This window comes from Carya illinoinensis, chromosome 2, assembly GCF_018687715.1.
Source record: "Carya illinoinensis cultivar Pawnee chromosome 2, C.illinoinensisPawnee_v1, whole genome shotgun sequence".
Taxonomy (NCBI): Eukaryota; Viridiplantae; Streptophyta; class Magnoliopsida; order Fagales; family Juglandaceae; genus Carya; species Carya illinoinensis.
In genome coordinates this window covers 8,206,518-8,215,929 of record NC_056753.1, presented here as the reverse complement: position 1 = coordinate 8,215,929, position 9,412 = coordinate 8,206,518, and the positions used below count along the sequence as shown (strand labels likewise).

Genomic DNA, 9,412 nt, shown 5'->3' with positions numbered 1-9,412 from the left:
TACCCACCTGTTGGCTCGTCACAAGGGAGGTTAGGCAGTCTGATAACTTTTCCTTCCTATTGACCCTCAAGGAGAGATGAGTGAGGTCAAGCAGTCCCTGACCTTTCCCACCTACTGGCTCATCACGAGGGAGGTCAGGTAGCCTAATGACTTGTCCTGCCTCTTGACCCTTGGCTAGAAATGAGTGAGTTTGGGCTGTCACTGACCTTTGCTCCTATTTTGATGGCAAGGGCCACAGGGTCTTTTGACTTGTGCGCCTGTTTGGTTACCACGAGTTTTTAGACTCATCATTGGTGTTTGAGAGGTCGCATGGTCTTTTAACCTATGCGCCCATTTGGTCACCGTGAGTTTTTGGACTCATCATGAGTGTTTGGGGGATACTCAACCGCACCATTACGACGAGAGACTAAGTTCGACTGCCATCAGAGGATTTTACCAAGAACCAAATAGGTTAGTATAATATAAATTACAAGTTTGAGATTTGTAAACCTCAGCCATTTTGCTAGAGCATGATGAAGGTCCAAGATACCTGCGATACTAAGCAATCTATTCTAATGACGCAAATAAAATGCTCGAGCGGTGCTTGAGATGGGCTTTGTACTTGGTGTTCCATGCCACGTGGGTGATTTCAAGTAAAGTATGTTTCCCAATCTTGAAACCACTCGGATTTTCGTGAAACCTTGAAGAGTTTTGTGGGGGAAAACCTATAACGCCAATCCTTGTGGTAGGTCTTTTAGAAAATGATTTTAAGAAAAACAATGAGAATTACAATTCATTTAAAACTTTTTCCTTCCATGTCAGGATACGAAAGACTCCATATTTATAAAATAAAATGTGATTCTTAATTTAAAGAGAGTTACAGCAGTAAACATTAAATTTTATAATTGAAAGTCTTTCACACAAAACATTGTGCCTAGGCTCAGCACTCTTCCCCTTGGGAAGTGTTCGTCCTAACTCATATCATTCGTCTTGATCCTGGGAGGGCACACATAAAAATTAAAATAAGTCAAAAAATCGTAAGCATTACTTCATATAATTAAAATATCATAACATACGTTTTCAGTCATGTATTCATCACTCCATACAAACTTATACTTAATAAATTCATTCAATTAAAACTTTCAAGTCGGGGTTTTTCTTGAAAAAAGATTTTCTTTCATAAAATATTTTCCCACACCTCGTGCCTTCATTTCTTAAAGAATCTGAGCATAAATGCATTCTTTCTTAACATGTATACATTCTTTCTTATTACTTTCATTGGCCGTAGCACACTGTTACACCTCGTGTGCGAGGGTTAGTGATCTTTTGGACCTTATTTCCACCCATGGCCATGAGTTAGGAATCTATTCCGTCAGAGTACAGCACTGGGTGCACTACTAGTACTATTTACCAGGCATTGCAATCTGCCCGTTCATTTGGTACCCTTTCATTCATATGGTCATTATGTATTTTTATACATTGAACTTTCATTTCATCTCTTTCCTTTCTTTACAGTAAAAAATGTTTTCATCATCTTTCTTAGTCCAATGCATATGCATTTTTTTTTAAAAAAAAAAAAAAAAAAAAAAAAAAAAAAAAAAAAAGACATTTCATGTCATATTATGTATAAGGAAAGACATTAATTATTTAAGCAAGGTATAAAATCTCATGATATAGAACTTAATGTGCATGCGTTACATTATGCTCTCACAAACGGTGCTTAACAGGGATACCAAGAAAGGCTTGTATATAATATATATATATATATATATATATATATATATTTACTCTTTTCTTTTAGAAGAACATTTACAAAGACAGAGAGACATTCTTTCATAAAGAGAACTTGGTGTAAGAAGTATGATCATAACTACTTACCTCTATGCTCCTCGATACTTCCAATGTCAATATAGGTCCTATTCCAACAAATAGCATAAGCTTATTAATACTCATACAATATTCTTTAGCCTTCCCTTTAAAAGAGAAAGACACGATATTACAATCTAACGTCCCATCTATGCTTCGCATTAACCCCGACTACTCCTCACCTCAACTTACAAGAGCAATAAATTAAATATTAAGACATGCTAGCTATCCATGAAGGCTATTTAAAAAGCTTACATGAAAAGTAGTTAAAAATTCATAGGCTTCAAGCAAGGTCTCTTTGGTTCAAGCTCACTTTGGGTTATGGACATTTAGAGATAAAATCTGGAAATTCTCAACAATGGGCTTTAAAATAGATTTAGGCATCTCAAGTAGACTAAACAAGCTTAGCAAACATGCCTTTTAAATCAACTTGTGGTCCGTCATTAGAAAAGGTTAGCTTATCAATATTTTGGACTCTTAGGTTAGGTAGAATTTAACAAACGAGGGACAACATACATGGGCTATTTTTTACATCAAGACAAGGAGTGGCATGACATGGGCTTAGGGGTATTTGGACAGCTTTACATATCATAATATATTATTACAATTAATCTGCTATAGCTAAACCAACTATGCTATAATCTAATCACACAAGAAATATTTAAATGGTTTAGATACATATCCCAATAAAATGAAGGTAGCATAAAGTATAGCAAGGTTACCCATTAAGCAACTTTAAAACCTTTCAACACTCAAGGTTATGCTTTACCCACTTAATATCTTCTAAAAGAAAGATATAAAATTACAAAACCCAAGCAAAACCTCTAAACCGAACCTCTGGAATCCTAAAAACAAATTACTAACCAACCTCAACACAAGACACATGGTACCAACATATATAAACTAAAATCACTTTAATCATTGGATCATAACCAATGATTAAACCAAGTTTAATAGCGACATAGCATTTTTGAAATATAGGAAAATACATAGCAAAACTACTTCATCATATTCGATTTGGGCCAAAACAGAGCATACATATTTATTTACAACATAGGAATTTAAATACACCAAAACATAAGCTAAAACAACTTAGTTGGCTTCCAAAATCACATTAAAACAAATGAGTCAAATTAGGGTTTTTACCTTAAGCTCTTAACCCCTTTCAAAACACAAGTGGAGGACCAAATATTGGTATAGCCATGTAGATGATGAATGAAATGATGGCACTGTGTTAAACCCCAAAACTGAAAGTAAGAAAAATGGTGAAACTTGAAACCCATATGTAAATCATACTAGGGAATAAACCAAAAGTCTATTACCTTCAAGATTTCATCTTTTGGAAATGAAATCCAGCTTTGGTTCCAAGCTTTAAGTCAAAACCGAAAATGGGTATGGAGGGAGTGTTCTCGTATGGCTTGAAGAGGATGAGAGAAAAATGCTTTTTCTTCTTCCCATGGAGTCACAAAGCTTGAAGAAGATGAGAGGAGCTTGTTTTCTTGAAGATGAGAAGAGAGGAAGGTGTGCATCGGCTATGGCTTCCTTGGAGAGAAAGATGAAGTTTTCTTTTTCTTTCTTGAGTAAGACCAACAGGTATAAGGGACTCAGGGGATTTGCTTTTGTTTTTCCCCTTTTTCTTGCCTTAGCCGTAGACTTGGAGAAGGGGCAAGGACTTTTTGGTCTTTGTTCCCTTCTTCCATCACAAGGAAGCAAATAGATGGAGGAGATCTATCCACCTCAAAGATACTTTTCACCTAATAATCTAATGGTAGACAATAATTACGCCATTTCTTTAACAAGTAAAATTAGAGAGTTTAAGGGAAATATTGTAAAGTCTTAAAATCATATCCTTGATTTATTTTAATAAATCACATTTTAAAATAAAGCATACTCATCTTAAAATAAAATAATAAAAATCTTTATCTTAAAATATTTAACTTAAAGAATTAATAAACTGACGTAAAGACCCACGTAATAGGACTCGGGTATTAAAGCATTCAATCCTTCCCTTCATTCAATCCTTTCTTTCAGTCCTTTCAATCCTTTTCATTTATTCTTTTTAGTACGTTCAGTTCTTAAGCATCATTTAAAAGCAGAGGCCTAAACCTCGACATTTAAAATCATGACATAAGCATCATTTAAAATATCAATTCATGGCATCTTTAAACATCATCTTTCATGTCATCATTTAAAATCATCATCTTTCATGGGGGCATTTTAAAACATCAATTCATAGAGACATTTAACACATTTTCTTCGCGTCCTTCAAATTATTGCTTAAAGCACGAGGCATCAGCCTCACATTTCATTTTATGAAAATACATCTAGTACTTACTACGTATAACATCCATTCACATGCATATACTTAATACTTCGGGTGCATAAAAATGGGCTACCAAGGAGGGCCATTACATATTTATACTTGAAAACTTATACTTAGCATTCTTTTTTAAGACGTCGTTCGTGTCATTTTGTAAAGCATCGTAAAGGAAAAGCATTTCATTTTCACTTTCATATCTTTTAGAAAAGTCTAGAAGAGTATGAACATAATACTTATCTAGACTCTATGCCAGACTCATTTCATGCAATCTATTCATGTGCGTATCAGATGGCAACCTACATGCATATATATAACCTTAGCGTCATTCTCTGTCTAAAGGCATAAGTGATTATACTAGAAATAGAACTACACTTCACTTGGAACACTCTCCTTCTATCCCTGTGTTCTTACGTGTCCCTTACTATGTTAAAACCTTAGGATTAAGACACTAAGAACTTCGTCTTATCTTCCAATTCATTCCAATGCATGATTTTGAACGGAGTCATGCATCCCAATCTTAGACAATACTCCTATCACTACCTTCATGCATCTTAGCTCACACTAAACTCTCATGCCCATCCATACATGCCACATGGCTTTAAGTCAACTCTAAGGCTAAAACACCGTGTAACCATGTTGAGGACAAATTACCCATTGTATACGGTAAATTCGTCCAGTACACGTGTCTCACTAGATGCATATGTACCTTACCCATTTATCACCTAAGATCAACATATAATCCTTTGATCACTTGCTTGTATGGACAAGTGTCATACTCCAATACCAACTGACTCGTAAACCTAGTTGGTAGGAATTTCCTTACTTCCCGGCCCTTTATGAGTTCATCCCAACACTTAGCATGACGGGACTCCTTCCCAATACACTCTACATCGCGTCATGTGGCTTGAGACTACTCTCAAGCTATGCCATGACCTGGTCACATCATCTGATGTCTCGTTACGTCATTCTTATGCTAACCCCTCATTCATCACAAGCACGACTTCTTATTTAACCATGTCACTTTGTGACATTCCCCCATCATGCTTCCACTACGCTATTCTTACACTTTTCCACCACTTCACACATACTTTTATCCATAAGTCAACTACAAGGTGACATCTGTCCCCTTAGACTATAGGCCACATCACAGCTACCTCGGGACACTGTTCCACAGTTCCCGACACTACACCACATGCTCTACGCTCCTCAACTATGCAACCACCCTTTTCTTAGCGCCACACCACACAGTGTATCACTTCACCTTATGGAGTACACTCCACATGTACTCCCTTCACACACGCTACACCACATCATCACTATTGCATACACACCATATGGTGCATCACTCCATCACATAGAGTACACTCCATGCGTACTCCCTTCACAACACTATGCCACATCATAGCTACAGTATACACCTCACACCCATACTTCACAGCACAATCCACAGCACTACGCAGGACACTACACAATAAAGTCCAACACTTCACTACACAGCCACTCTTCACATCACAACTACACAGCAAACTCCACAATTAACCAATCTAATATTTAATATAATTAATGAGGGATAGAAGGTTATACCATCGACGAGATAACCCATGCATTGCCTCTATCCGTCACTGTCAAAGGCGTCAGAGGAGTAGTACACGGTGGCTATCCACCTTGCATGGTGGCTGTCCACCATGTAAGGTGGCAATTTGGGCTTAGGGAAAGGCTAAGGGTGGTCTTGGGAGGCTAAGGGTGATCTCACGGTGGTTAGGTGGTAGAGCTGTGGGTTCCAAGGGATTGGTCGTGGGTCTTACACAAGGGGATTTAGAGGGGAAGCTTGGTTAGGTGGTAGCTAGCCATGGAGGACTTGAAGGAGGTGCGGTGGAGCTATGGTGGCAACACAATGGCTGGGGGACGGCGAATCTAAGCCAAATGGGTGGAGACCCATTAGAAAGTGAGAGGGTGTGGGAACGGTGGAGGGCTTGGCTGGCATGGAGGAGCTCAATATGGACTTAGTGATAGGATTTCCTAGAGCCCTGGGTAGACAAGACTCAACATGGGTGATCATCAATAGGTTGTCCAATACAACTCACTTTATCCCTAGTAAGATGACCTATTCAATGAGCAAATTGGCATAATTGTATGTTCAGGAGATAGTCAGACTACATGGGGTTCCATCCAAGATTGTGTTGGATTGGATTAAAGGTTTATGTTAGTGTTCTGGAAGAGTGTGCAGAAGAATTTGGGGACAGATTTGACATATAGCACTGCTTTTCACCCTTAGACGAATCGATGGCCAATACAAAAGAGCAATCTAGATATTGGAAGACATGTTACAGGCTTACGTCTTGGATTTTAAAGGGAGCTAGATTAAATACTTGCCATGGGTCAAGTTCACATACAATAATAGCTACTAGGAGAGCATCAATGCTGACTACCAAAGGAAGGAGCTACACTTTAAGGTTGGAGATAGAGTATTTTTAAAGGTAGCTCCAATGAAAGGAGGTCATGAGATTCGAAAAGAAAGGCAAGTTAACTCCAAGGTATATTGGCCCATTTGAGATTCTTGAGAGGCTTGGGGCAGTAGCTTGTCGGCTTGCACTACCTCCACAATTCTTAGCCATGTATGATGTATTTCACATCTCAATGCTTTGAAAGTATGTGCAAGATCACTCCTATGTGTTTGAGTATGCGCCCCTTCAGGTAGATGAGGATTTCTCCTATGAAGAAGCATTGCTTTAGATCCAGGATCGAAAAGTAAAAGTGCTTCGTAGAAAAACAATTTCCGCTGGTCAAAGTGCTGTGGAACCACTACATTGAACAAGAGGCGACATGGGAGCATGAGGACGGTATAAGGGAAAAGTATTCCACCATTTTTCGTTGAGGTATGTTCAATCTTGATGATGAGATTATTTTAAGGGGGGAGAGTTGTAATACTCGACTCCTACTACGTCGGTCCTTACATCATTTTATTAATTCTTTAAATTAAATATTTTAAGATAAAGATTTTTATTATTTTATTTTAAGATGAGTATGCTTTATTTTAAAATGTGATTTATTAAAATAAATCAAGGGTATGATTTTAAGAATTTACAATATTTCCCTTAAGCTCTCTAAGTTTACTTATTCAAGAAATTGCCTAATTATTCTCTACCATTAGAATGGTAGGTGAAAAAGTATCTTTGAGGTGGATGGATCTCCACTATCCATTTGCTTCCATGTGATGGAAGAAGGGAATAAAGATCAAAAAGTCCTTGCCCCTTCTACAAGTCTACCGCTAAGGCAACAAAAAGGGAAAAAACAAAAGCAAATCACCTAAGTCCCCCATACCCGTCGGTCTCACTCAAGAAAGAAAGAGAAAACTTCATCTTTCTCTCCAAGGAAGCCATAGCCAATGCACACCTTCCTCTCTTCTTCTCCTCTCCTCTCATCTTCAAGAAAACAAGCTTCTCTCATCTTCTTCAAGCTTTGTGACTCCATAGCAAGGGAAGATGAAAAACCATTTTTCCCTCATCCTCTTCAAGCCGTACAAGAACACTCACTCCATACCCATTTTCGGTTTTGACTTAAAGCTTGGAACCAAAGCTTGATTTCATTTCCAAAGGGTGAAATCTTGAAGGTAATAGACTTATGATTTATTCCCTAGTATGATTTACATGTGGGTTTCGAGTTTCACCATTTTTCTTACCTATGATGTTTCAATTTTGGGGTTTAACACAATGCCATCATTTCATTCATTATCTACCTAGCTATACCACCATTTGGTCCTCCACTTGTGTTTTGAAAGGGGCTAAGAGTTTAAGGTAAAAATCTTAATTTGACTCATTTGTTTTAATATAATTTTGGAAGTCAACTAAGTTGTTTTAGCTTATGTTTTGGTGTAGTTAAATTCCTATGTTGCAAATAAATATATATGCTCTATTTTGGCCCAAACCGAATATGTTGAAGTAGTTTTGCTATGTATTTTTCAATATTTCAAAAATGCTATGTTGCTATTAAACTTGGTTTAACCATAGGTGATGATTAAAGTGATTTTAATTTATATATGTTGGTACCATATGTCTTGTGTTGAGGTTGGTTAGTAATTTGTTTTTAGGATGCTAGCGGTTCGGTTTAGAGGTTTTGCTTGGGTTTTGTAATTTTATATCTTGCTTTTAAAAGGTATTAAGTGGGTAAAGCATAAGTTCGAGTGTTTAATGGTAGCCCCTGTTAAGCATCCTATTGATTATAATTGTTTGTAAGATTATAATATAATGAATGCACGTTAAGTTTTAGATCATGAGATTTTATACACGCTTTCTTAAATAATTAACATCTTTCCTTGTACGTATATGACATAAAATGTCTTTTTTTAAAAGAAATGCATATGCATCGAACTAAAAAAGATGATAAAAATGTTTTTGATTGTAAAGAAAGGAAAGAGATGAAATGAAAGTTCAATGTATGAAAATACGTAACGACCATATGAATGAAAGGGTACCAAATGAATGGGCAGATTGCAATACCCAGTAAGTAATACTGGTAGTGCACACAATGCTACACCCTGATAGAATGGATTCCTAATCCCGCGGCCATGGGTGGAATCAAGGTCTAAAAAACTGCTAACCGTTGCACACGGGGCATAATAATATGCTACGGCCAATAAAAGTGATAAGAAATCATGTATGCATATTAAGAAAGAATACATGTATACTTAGACTCTTTAAGAAGTAAAAGCACGAGGCATGGGGAAATGTTTAAAGAAAGGAAATCTTTTTTCAGGAAAAATCCCGCCTCGAAATGTTCTAATTGAACGAATGTCTTAAGTATAAGTATGTATGGAGTGATGAATGCATGAATGAAAAACCTATGTTATGTGATATTTTAACTATATAAAGTAATGTTTATGAGTCTTCTACTTATTTTAATTTTACGTGTTCCCTCCTAGAGACAAGACAAACGGTACGAGTTAGAACGGACACGGCCCAAGAAGAAGAGCACTGAAGCCTAAGCATAATGTTTTATACGAAAGACTTTTAATTTTAGAATTTAATATTTACCGCTATAACTGTCTTTAAATTAAGAATTATTTTATTTTATAAACATGAAATCTTTCGTATCCTGGTATGGAAGGAAAAAATTTTTAAACAAACGGTAATTCCTATCATTTTTCTTAAAATTATTTTCTAAAAAACTCATCACAAAGAAGGAGATTACAAAACTTTCAAAAACTAAATTCGTCAGTGTAAATGAAATTAAAATATCAAGTTCAAGGGA

General features: G+C 36.6%; 1 long non-coding RNA gene across 1 annotated transcript; it reads right to left on the bottom strand.

The window, feature by feature from the left end:
- Positions 1-791: 791 nt before the first annotated feature.
- Positions 792-3,449, bottom strand: LOC122301991. The gene is made up of 4 exons (XR_006240244.1): positions 3,168-3,449; positions 2,992-3,074; positions 1,858-1,895; positions 792-975 (listed from the first exon to the last, which is right to left on the bottom strand). It is a non-coding gene; the product is annotated as an uncharacterized LOC122301991 (long non-coding RNA).
- Positions 3,450-9,412: the final 5,963 nt, after the last annotated feature.